Raw genomic sequence first — 11936 nt, forward strand, 5'->3', positions numbered from 1 at the left:
AAGATATGTATTATGACTTCACAGAAAATTGATACCCATTTAATATAAAAACAGTACCCTTAGAACTTGATTCATAAAAGGATGAATTAAGTATAAGTGAGCAGCAGGAAGTTGATGGCAATGCGAAATAATTACTGAAGATTAGTGCAACCTATCAGAACAATTTTTAAATGAATGAATCATAGTTCTTTCACTTCAAGTGAAATGCCTCTACAACACTAAGTTGCTGAAAAAAGTTAACTCATACAGAAGAGCAGAAAAAGATAAAGTCAAATTGAAAATCATGCTCAGTATTTATTTGACATAATAAAAGGTGGTTCAAAAGACAGTTCACAAAAATGTAGCACAAAAACTTTGACTCCACGGACACAATCAAGGTTATTCTCACCACAGCATTTTCTCATGCAATAGCCCTTCCATTTCCATATTTTTGAAGTCAGCCGTAATTAATGTACACTTTCACGGTAGAACAACAATGATATATTCCAGAAGGGAGCCAAAATACTATTCCACAATGGGCATAAGTTGTAAGAAAAGTAGTCAATGTTCTTTCTTATAGATGATGTTTGGCCAATCAAAGCATATCTTTGAGCAGCTGCTGCTTGTGTAGCCTCTTGCAAAACCAGAAATGGGTGGGATGTGATTCAGTTCACCACAGCCATATGTTCAAAAAAGGTGCAGGAGTCTCACAATGCCAACGGGTGCTAGTAACATTGATCTGTAATATTGAAAATGCAAATAAGAAATGTGTACACCATGGGCATGCGTATAATGAACAGCAATTTGAAGCAATGCAAAGCAGGAGTTAGTTCACTCAAGGTAATACGAGGTAGGTTGCAAAGTTGAATAGCAATGATTAAAACCACCAAGGAGTTAAAGCACGGAAAACATAACTACCAAAGATGCATACTTCACATAATTATCACAGGTATCTATCATAGGCGGATCCAGGGGGGGGGAGGGGGCACGTGCCCTCCAGACCCTTAAATAATATACAAGATTTTTAATTGCGTTAATATTGTTGCCCATTATCATTGCATTCGTTTTGTATTACGAGGTATCCTTGTGCCCCCCAAAACAAAATCCTGGATCTGCCCCTGTCTGATATGCTAACACTTCACAAAAGGGTATATGAGAGTTAATCACCACTTGAATGCTCAGGAAAAGTTTTATTTTCACATATGACTGAAGGGACAGCGGAACCAATAACCACCGCCACCAACAGAAAATTAAAGACTCAAAAATTTGAAAAACTCTACTTACTAATGAAAACTTATGAATAAAGTCAAAACCAATACTTTCTCAACACGTCAATGGTGAGAAATTTCCCCTCTATTGTCCATTTTACATAACCATGGCCCAAGCCTGTAAGAACCATAACAATGGCCTCCAATGAAAAACCAGTACCACTGACTCACAGTTTGATGAAAGTTGGCAATTTTCATTCTTCCACGTAAGAATGAAACAGTGTAAAATATTTCTTGCCTATGTCTACTAGTTTTTTTTCAAAACATTTGAAGTTTGGGTGAAACTACAGTTTTTCAATGAATGCGGTCACCAGAGGCACTTGTACTTCCAGAGGGAAATAATTTGTCTCAGCCATACTTTTCATCAAATTCTTATGAAAATTTGCACATTTACTATAGAAGTCATGAGGATTTCAAATTCTAATTAAAAGTAATGCTAAGTGATATTGAAAAACTCTCTAAACTGTTATTTTTCACAAGAATTTAGAAAATTTATCGTCAAAAACATGGTCCTATAAAACATCAAGTTTTGACCTGAGGCAATATGTGAATCAAGCCAAATTATTTTTTCTAGTATTCCTTATGGTATGACCCACCACCTTAAAAATAAAATACATACTAGAGATTCTTTTCTCTTTGTTGCTAAAAAAATTCCTTTTCACGACTGTGGAGGTCAGGGTTGGGTCTTCCTTCAAGTGTGATGAATGTTTGTGTTCTATGTCCAAGTAAATATTCATGACATGACTCTAGTACATAGCAAGTGCAAAAATTAAAACATTTTTCATGTGCAGGTTGTTTTTCTACTGATATGAAAAATACATATAATTTTTAAAATAGAACAAAGAACAAACTACAGTGGACATAGTTCAGTCATTTTACCATGAAAAAAAATAATTTGGCTTGATTCACATATTGCCTCAGGTTAAAATTTGATGTTTTATGGGACCGTGTTCCAAATTCATTTAAAATTTTTGGTCCAAAAATTTTGATGCAAATTTGACCGCGGGACACCGGTTTGAGATTTGGATGAAAAGTATGACTGAGACTGCATTCATTGAAAAACTGCAGTTACACCCAAAATTCAAATGCTCAAATAATTGGATAGTTAATATAGAATAATAGAAAACTAGACCATTATGACTATTAGTTTTCCTGACACATTAAAACCTCTTTACATCATAGTGGAGGGGGCTAAAATTTATGCAATTTGATACAAAAATGGGAGATTCACTAAAGAGAGGTTTTGGTGATATGCACCATTTTTTCATATCCTTTGGAAATGAAAGGCACTACTGTCTTTTTTTATGCATTTAATTAAACATGCATGCATTAGTAAACATATATTTATTGGTTTAATGATAACGCAAAGTGAGCGCCATCACGTTATTTTTACCATGATTAGAAAGAAAACTATGTGATCTCTCTCAATTCAACAGTCACTTAAAATGATTAGGATAGTTGGATATCTTTTTTCTTATATTTACTGCTAGGTATGCTCTCATATGGAACAAAATGGCTATAACTAATGGTTAACGTGAAAACTATGACATAATAAAGGTTTACAAGAAAAAAAGGGTGAAAAATGTATCCCTGAAAATGTCAATCCATATACATAATTGTAGCTGCATTAATGGTCTGTAGTTGTCTCCGTACAATTTGCGGAGATAGTTAGGCCGTATCGGGGGTGTATCCTTGGTATGAAGTATGGTGGTTTATGAAGTAAAGAGGTTCACTACATAGAGGTTTTACTGTAGTGCTATAGACTTGGTTTGATCATAATCAATTTTAAAAATCAAAAGTAGAAGTCTCAACAAAATTTCAACTTACAATCAAAGTGCAACTGATGAGGCAGCTTTAGCTGAGAAATATTTGCCTGAAGAGTGGTTTTATTAAAAATTTCACTGCTCATTTTTTCATTGAACATATTTCTTAGTTGCTACCATAACCTGCCTTGACCTCACATCTCCATGTACCTGAACAACACCGGCATAGATGGTGAATCTTTGTCCTTTGAAATGTTTCAGAGTAGTGTTTCATGAATATGCTTCATACCAAATGAAAGAAATACACCTGAAATAAAGAGAAATAGATATAAGATGGAATGACAAGATATTTAGAGCACCAAAACAAAGAATGCACACATACCATCAACCCTGACATCCAATAGCTTAAATGCCAAATAGAAGGAACAGCAGACTATTATAATCCATTATCAATTGAAACAACTAAGAGGGGCAATAGCTGATGCGTTCAAATAAATAGTAGATGTACCGCATGACTCCACTTCGTGCCAAATGAAAGAGATAAACCTGAAATAAAAAGAAATAGATACTAGACAGAACTGAATGAATGAAGAGATATTAGGAACACCAAAACAAAGAATCCTCACATATCATCAACCCTAACATGTCATAGCTTAAATGTAGTATCATATATTATATGATGACATAAAAATTCTAATTTCTACACACATTACCATGGCCTTCACAGACAACACTTGCATTCACTGTGAATGAGCTGGTTCAGTGAGACATTTAAGTCAAAGGACATAAGCCATAAGGAGCCAAAATAGAATTCCACGATGGACTTCAGCCATAAAAAAGATGGACAATGTTCATCTTTATGGCATACAGTTAGCCAATAAGAGCACATGCTGGAAAACAATGTGATCAGCGCAGTACCACACCTAACTGAACGCAGGTGGTAAGAATTTCAGTTGACTGTAGCCTTATGTCTACATAATAAACACTGAGAAAATGGTGAAGGCATAGAGTATATGAAATGCATAAAAAACAAGTGTCCATGGGAATATATGTTCAGCCTTAACGGAGGGCAATATTTCATAACTTAATGAATTTTAATGAAATTAACACATAAGAAGGAAAAATATCATCATCCTGAGCAGATAACACTGAAAATACTTGTATCATGCCACTTAAAGTGAAAAGCATTGAAACTAATAGTTGGTATGTAGTTATGAAGAGAATATAATAAGAGCATTAATAGAGTGGAATATTTACATTCACAAAAAGTAACTCTGCAAACTTCTATATCACGAAAAAAAGGCACTATGAAAACACAAGCATTCAGTGTCAGACATAATACAGGCACTCAAATTTTAACTGTTTCCCTCTTATGGTAAAGTCTGTGAATGGAGACAAGAAATGACTTACAGCTTATATCCCATTGTAGACCAGGCCTAAGTCATGATATTGATTGCTGAAATTTGTTGGAAATGTTGGAAAAAAATTCGTGAAATATGATAAGGCCAATTACCATATCATGTGCATCGCATTTCACACACCTAAGGCAAACAAAATCAAGTAATTTCGCCCCACCCATCAACAGGCTACTGAGTATTGCCTTCATCCTCCCCCATAAAAATAAATTTGACATTAGAAGGGAAGAAACATAATCTACAATAGATTATATTTCTTCTATTACAATACGAAATTTATTTCTTCGCCAGCTCCATTACTTCATGAACATTTACTAAGATGATTTAAAAGGATGTAAGAGGCAAGAAAGGAATAGGACAAATGACGCCACATTAGTAAATCCAACGTCGACTGCGTAGTAAACCAGAAGAATCAGTGAGTGTAGCATAACAAATGTAGACCAGAATTAGGACACTCCAACAGTATTAAATTCATCAAAAGTGAAAGAGTATTTTTGAAACTGTCCACTTAATTACTACACTATAGTAAAAAAATACAGTAATGTGATTACCTTTCACCATTGACGGCTTGAACAGACAGACCAGCACATATCTGTTACTCATTCACATCATCAATGAGACGAGAAACATCAGCGAGGTTAAGAATTTTGAGTCCAGGATTAGACATCTCTCTTCCATAGAATAACACTTGAAAAATCCCATAAAAATATATTGACTCAAAGCACAGCTTGCGATTGCACAGACACTACATATATATATATTGCATTAAGCACACTTCATAGGTGGAAAACCACAAATCAGCGACAAACGAGGACTTCACCTTCACTTTTAGGAGAGCGCTGCTCTCATTTATTACCACTGTTTTTTCGCACTGGATCCCGGCCACTTGACGATGGAACCGACTTAAAGTTTAATGTCGGTACACCGCTTAATTGATCCCTCTGGAAAGCGGTCCTAAAAGCCAACATCTCGTTCCGATAACTCCCAGTTCACGAGGTATCACCCGCCACCATTTCTGCATTTGGGCAACATTCTGAAAAAAATTCATCCAATAGCAGCTCCGATTAAATAATACAAGTACATAACTCCAAAGCTCACGCGCAAATTAATAGTAATCCTGCCACAACGCAAGACGACCAACGACGCCATTAGCATAATACGAATGGCAGAATTCTGAGATTAATCTAGACCCCGTGAGTTTCAACATGATAATTCCTAATAATGAGCAGTATTACACTATAATCACAGCTTTTTAACAGATAAAACCAATTTCTTTCCATTCTCTTGGTCTTTGAATGCATATTCTTAAAGGAACGTTGCAATCATGCCGGCATCCACACACAGCGACCAAGACACGCCGCTACATTGCATTTCTACCCAAAGCTTCACGGTACAATCACTTGTTGCACTCATGGAATTAACCTTGAGTCCGGTAATAAATAAAAGTTTCAAATTTTAAATAATTTCATCAAAATCTACCAAAAAAGGTGATTTACTTACCCTTGCTTGGAAGAGGCTTTCGTTGCGTATATCCAGCTCCTTCCTACGTCTCTTTTGGCAATAGTAGCCTCCTTTCCACCCAGGGACACAGCAACGCCGGTCAGGCCCCATTGCTAAAGCCGAATAAAACTGAATCTACGACTCTCACTACAAAAATTACTGCAAAAATCCGATTAAAGACGGAGCGCGTCGCCCCACTTCCATTAAGTTTAATGGCGAAAATTACACTGACACAGATCCTATTGCCTAGTGGCGCCGCTATGCGGCCAATGTTGGCGATCGAATAAAATGCGCGCCAAACGGCAACAGATGAAAGGCTTCCCATTGGCCCATCTGGAGACTCCTGTAATGGAGTCCCCTGGGCATAACCGATGGCAGGCGGGAGAGAAATAACCGGATGTGGGAGTACTCGTTGGGAAAACCTATCGCTGTGGGAAGGTTTTTATCAATGGAAAAACCTAGAGGCCGGTTAAAACCTGAGCGACGAGTACTCGTTGGCATAACTAATGGCAGGCGGTTATGGCAGGTTACAGGTACCTATAGGTTTTTTCAATGCATCTCAACTAGTAAAAACTGTAACGAGTATTTGGTTATTCTCCGGTTATTGCAAAATAACCTGAGGAAAATAAGCAAGGCGTTGGAGTAGCTGTTGCGGAAGTTAAATGGATATGAAGTACATGAAATATTATATTAGTTTGCGAAAGCATGCCTGCCATGTGACCAAATTCAATAACACAAATATGAATATTGAAAATTCGGGGGGGAGCCGGTACCCTCTTGGCTGTTTCTACAATCAGGATCGAAAGGGTCGTAGTTCCCCATAACATTCGGGGGGGGGGGGGGGTATTATGGACCCCCTAGCTTTTATTAAACTTATTTATATTCAAGCACAGTCATGGTTAGGGGGTTCTGTCACCCCCGGGAGGACCGTAGTCTCGTTAGAAAATCTGGGGGGTTGGACCCCCTTAGATCTCTGTTATAAATTTAGTTATGTTAAAGCATGTCTGCGACATCGTAGTAGCTAGGGAGTCTCAGGGGACCCGGCCGCCATAATAATTCTGGGGGGTGTATGATGACCCCCCTAATTTTTTATGAAGATTTTGTTACTTTCAAGCACGGCTGTATCTGGAGGCGTCCTGGACCCACAGAAGGGGTCGTAGTCCCTCATAAAATTTCGGGGGGCGGGAGGGTTGTGGCCCCCCTAAAGTTTTCGTTTATGACTCACAATCAGTTACATTCAAGCACTGTCATAGTTAGGAGGTCCGGCCCCCCCTGTAAGACCGTAGTCCCGCTAGAAAATATGGGGGGGCGGGACACCCCCCCCCCCCGAATTTGTATAGGCGGCCGGGTCCCCTGAGACTCCCTAGCTACTCCGATGTCGCAGACATGCTTTAGCATAACTAAAATTATAACAGAGAGCTAAGGGGGTCCCGCCCCCCAGATTTTCTAACGGTACTACGGTCCTCCAGAGGGGGGCCGGACCTCCTAACTATGACAGTGCTTGAATGTAACTGATTGTGAGTCATAAACGAAAACTTTAGGGGGGCCACAACCCCCCCGCCCCCCGAAATTTTATGAGGGACTACGACCCCTTCTGTGGGTCCAGGACGCCTCCAGATACAGCCGTGCTTGAAAGTAACAAAATCTTCATAAAAAATTAGGGGGGTCATCATACACCCCCCAGAATTATTATGGCGGCCGGGTCCCCTGAGACTCCCTAGCTACTACGATGTCGCAGACATGCTTTAACATAACTAAATTTATAACAGAGATCTAAGGGGGTCCAACCCCCCAGATTTTCTAACGAGACTACGGTCCTCCCGGGGGTGACAGAACCCCCTAACCATGACTGTGCTTGAATATAAATAAGTTTAATAAAAGCTAGGGGGTCCATAATACCCCCCCCCCCCCCGAATGTTATGGGGAACTACGACCCTTTCGATCCTGATTGTAGAAACAGCCAAGAGGGTACCGGCTCCCCCCCGAATTTTCAATATTCATATTTGTGTTATTGAATTTGGTCACATGGCAGGCATGCTTTCGCAAACTAATATAATATTTCATGTACTTCATATCCATTTAACTTCCGCAACAGCTACTCCAACGCCTTGCTTATTTTCCTCAGGTTATTTTGCAATAACCGGAGAATAACCAAATACTCGTTACAGTTTTTACTAGTTGAGATGCATTGAAAAAACCTATAGGTACCTGTAACCTGCCATAACCGCCTGCCATTAGTTATGCCAACGAGTACTCGTCGCTCAGGTTTTAACCGGCCACTAGGTTTTTCCATTGATAAAAACCTTCCCACAGCGATAGGTTTTCCCAACGAGTACTCCCACATCCGGTTATTTCTCTCCCGCCTGCCATCGGTTATGCCAACGAGTACTCGTCGCTTAGGTTTTAAGCGGCCACTAGGTTTTTCCATTGATAAAAACCTTCCCACAGCGATAGGTTTCCCCAACGAGTATTCCCTCATCCGGTTATTTCTCTCCCGCCTGCCATCGGTTATGCCAACGAGTACTCGTCGCTTAGGTTTTAACCGTCCACTAGGTTTTTCTATTGCATCAAAAATAACCGGTTTTAATGTTCTCTGTGGCCGGTAGAGGCGCAGGAAAACCTCAGCCAGTGGCAGCCGTGTAGCAGCGGCAAAAGTGCTGGTAGTTCCAACGGTTCGCGAGAGAGTGCGGGAATCAGGAGTCAAATTATTTTCCTCGGGTTATTTTTCGGTTATGCCAAAAAAAACCGAGTACTCAGGTTAACCGGCGTCGAAAAATAACCGGTTTTTACTCGGTTAACCTTCTAAAAAACCGGTTATAATTAAAACCGTTTATTTTTGCCCATCCCTAGTTCGCCGACGGTGTACTCATCTCCGCCGCCAACTCACGTTTCGCCCGCTCCCGTGGCTCTTTCGCCGTGCAACCCATTGTTGGCGCCGCGATTTTCGCAGTTGTTGTGAGTGATCTCCCGTCTTTTCATGTGACGCTGTAAATTTTTGTTCTTCTCCACACTCTTCTCTCACGAACGTACACGTTTCTGTGCTTGGAAACGTACCCGAAGGACAGCGAACCTATCCTTCAGTGACTTAGCAATAAATTCCCCAAAATATTGACCAAATAACTGGACTCGCTCTAACGGTTTTGGTCAGTGTGTGCATCGTTGACAGTTGAACTTAGATTGACCTCTCCCTTGCCTTATCTTTTTAGCCTTTACGCTCTAGTAATCCCTCTTTAAGTTGCGCTGCTGTTAATATCTTTCTGTAGCTTTACGAGAAGTGTATTGTGGCTTGAAATTATAATTTTGTATTACTTCCAGCAGATTCCTGAGTTTCGGAATCTCTCAAAACAGCCAATGCTCTGCGTCTATAGCATCTTTAAAACTATACTATAGACAATTTCTGAATAGTATCTGAGTTTTGAAGTCATCTTATGGAGGCCCTTTGTTTTTGCAGTCCCCGCACGACGTGAAGCGGCCACTCAAGTTCATCGCCTGCTCTCTGACCCATTCGCTTTTTCCGGCGGTGGCTGACTTCGGAAGTTTCGTCTCGAGAATCCACCCCTGGCTACTGCGACGTGCTCTTCTTCTTTTAGAAGTCTCCCGAAGAAATCCGTGGGATCGGAGCGGCCTCTTTAACCCCGAATTATTGATAGCGCAAACAAACTCCGTCCGTGAAGTACGCATTGCAAATCAGTGGTGGTGGTTTTAGCCCGTCCTTTCACAGCGTTGAACAGTGTTATTTGTTTGCCAAGAAAACCGACTAGTACATCACTGGAACCTACATCTTACGGAAAGGATTGGTGAGCTATGTCCTGGATGAAGAAATGGATTAACCTCGCTTCAATCCAAGCGCCTGAATCTGGAAGCTTCCCCAATATTTATCGATGATAGTTCCTCCTTCGCGTGAAGTTGAGACCATGTGTGTAGACTTGCAGTGAGTGTGTGATTGGTTTACTTTGAGTGCTCTCTTTGAGGGGTTGTTCTGTTCGCCGATCGCCGCATAAGAAGAGCGGGTTCCTCAATAGGGGCTGGGATCAGGATGAGATCCGCGGGGACCGTGTTGGGGATGGCCACCGCCCTGAGTCCCCCGACCTCGGTGGCTGCATCGGCGATATCCTGTCTCCTGTTAACGTCATTCTTCATCTCCGGACAAGGTATTTCGTTGAGAAAGCTTGCTAATTTCTATTTTAATTCACTTTCAGGGTGATATGGATTATGTCTAGCTGTTAGTTGAAACCATTCCGCGCAGTATTCAACATTATTAAAATTTGAGTTTTTTGTTGATGTCTTCATATGTTTTTGAAAGCATTATGTAGGTATATGCTTGGTCACTGAACCTGTAGAAATATTGGAAACTTGTTTTCGTGTTTTAGGTCCTATTTTTAATGAAAAATGTAATTTTGGCTGCCAAAAGTAGCTGTGAGGAATAATAATATTTGGCTGCACTCATCTAGTAAATACTTGCGGCAGCGTGACATGTGTACTTTTCAATTAATTCAATCGATTCCCGTGCCAAAGTGTTTTTTTCCCACGACTTTCTTCCGAGAATGTGTATCAGCCTATCTTTAAAACTTTCTTGGTGAAATATGCACTTAAATTAAGAAAGAAGAACTTTGTACTTTCACATTAATATTTAATCACGACCATGGTTTCAACGTTAGACGTCATCATCAGGTGAACTCTACAGAGGTCCATCACATCCTTTTATACCAGGCTAGGAGGGGGAGGGAGGAAGGTAATTAGGTTGAAAGGATTGGTTAACAGAGAAGAGGGAGGGGGGAAAAAAACCTTGGTCATGTGGTATGGAAGTTAGGGGGAGGAGGCACCCTTATGGGGGGCACGGCAAGTGGAGGGGGGGGGGTTCAGGTGAGAGAGAGAGAGAGGCCGAAGAGTTCGTCATGTCATTAGCCCAGGAATTTAGGAGTGGGAGGCTTAAAAGAGGGGAATGGTAGTCATACAAAAATTCGTTTACAATGTTGTCATTGGAACGTACGTGCTGCAAAATTTCCATTTGTTCCAAAGCGTCTAATCTAGGTCCTTTAGGTTCATAATGAAGCACTTCAAACACAAAATCACTTTGATGATTGTTATCTAACAAATGTATAGCAAATTGTGAAGTAGTCTTTTTATTTCTCTGGCAGGCTTGATGTTCTTTTACCCGCTCTTGAAATTGTCGCCCCGTTTGCCCAACATACACCGCGTTGCATTCACATTTTAGTCTATACACCCCACTCCTTTCTTCTCTTGGGATGTGATCTTTGGTGAGGGAAAGAATGTTCCTGAGGTTGGATTTATTGTAAAACGCAACTTTAATTTTATCCTTGGGCACCTTTTTGTATATCTTCGGCCCAATGTCCTTTAAAAAAAAGGATTCTACGCCACTTGGCCGTGGATTCTTGTCGCGTTCGGGATCCATAAATTTCTCCCACTGCTTGTTTTTTTAATTGTTTCCGATATAAGCTATCAATTAACTGTTCGTTGTATCCGTTATTTTTAGCAATTAGTTTAATTGTGTTTAATTCCTCATTGAACTTGGCAGGGGACATCGGAATATGCAGCAACCTATGTAACATGCTGTGAAAGGCTGATAACTTGTGGGAAAAACAATGTCTTGAACTGGAGTGGATCACTTGGTCCGTATAGGAGTTTTTCCGAAAGACTGAAAACTCGAGGTGATTGTTGACCTTAGTGACTTTAAGATCTAGGAAGTTGAGAGAGTTATTTTCTTCTATTTCGTAAGTGAAATTCAAATTGCGGTCCAAAGAATTCAAAAAAGATAGGAACATTTTTAGTTGTCTTATTGAGCCAGTCCAAATACAAAACACATCGTCCACATATCGATGCCAGGATAGCACATTTTTGGTCTGTGGATTATTGGGGGAAAACAGGTTCCTTTCGAAAAAGTCCATATATATGTCCGCCAGGAGAGGGGATAAAGGAGAGCCCATGGCCAATCCATTGGGCTGTTCATAAAATACACCGTTAAATTTGAAATAATTTTGAGACACACAAAT

The 11936-nt window shown here is 40.1% G+C and overlaps 1 long non-coding RNA gene across 1 annotated transcript; it reads right to left on the reverse strand.

The window, feature by feature from the left end:
• Window positions 1-274: 274 nt before the first annotated feature.
• Window positions 275-5109, reverse strand: LOC124162429. Its single transcript, XR_006865557.1, has 4 exons — window positions 4977-5109; window positions 3393-3556; window positions 3075-3317; window positions 275-718 (listed from the first exon to the last, which is right to left on the reverse strand). It is a non-coding gene; the product is annotated as an uncharacterized LOC124162429 (long non-coding RNA).
• Window positions 5110-11936: the final 6827 nt, after the last annotated feature.

Source organism: Ischnura elegans, chromosome 7, assembly GCF_921293095.1.
Source record: "Ischnura elegans chromosome 7, ioIscEleg1.1, whole genome shotgun sequence".
In the NCBI taxonomy this organism is placed as follows: domain Eukaryota; kingdom Metazoa; phylum Arthropoda; class Insecta; order Odonata; family Coenagrionidae; genus Ischnura; species Ischnura elegans.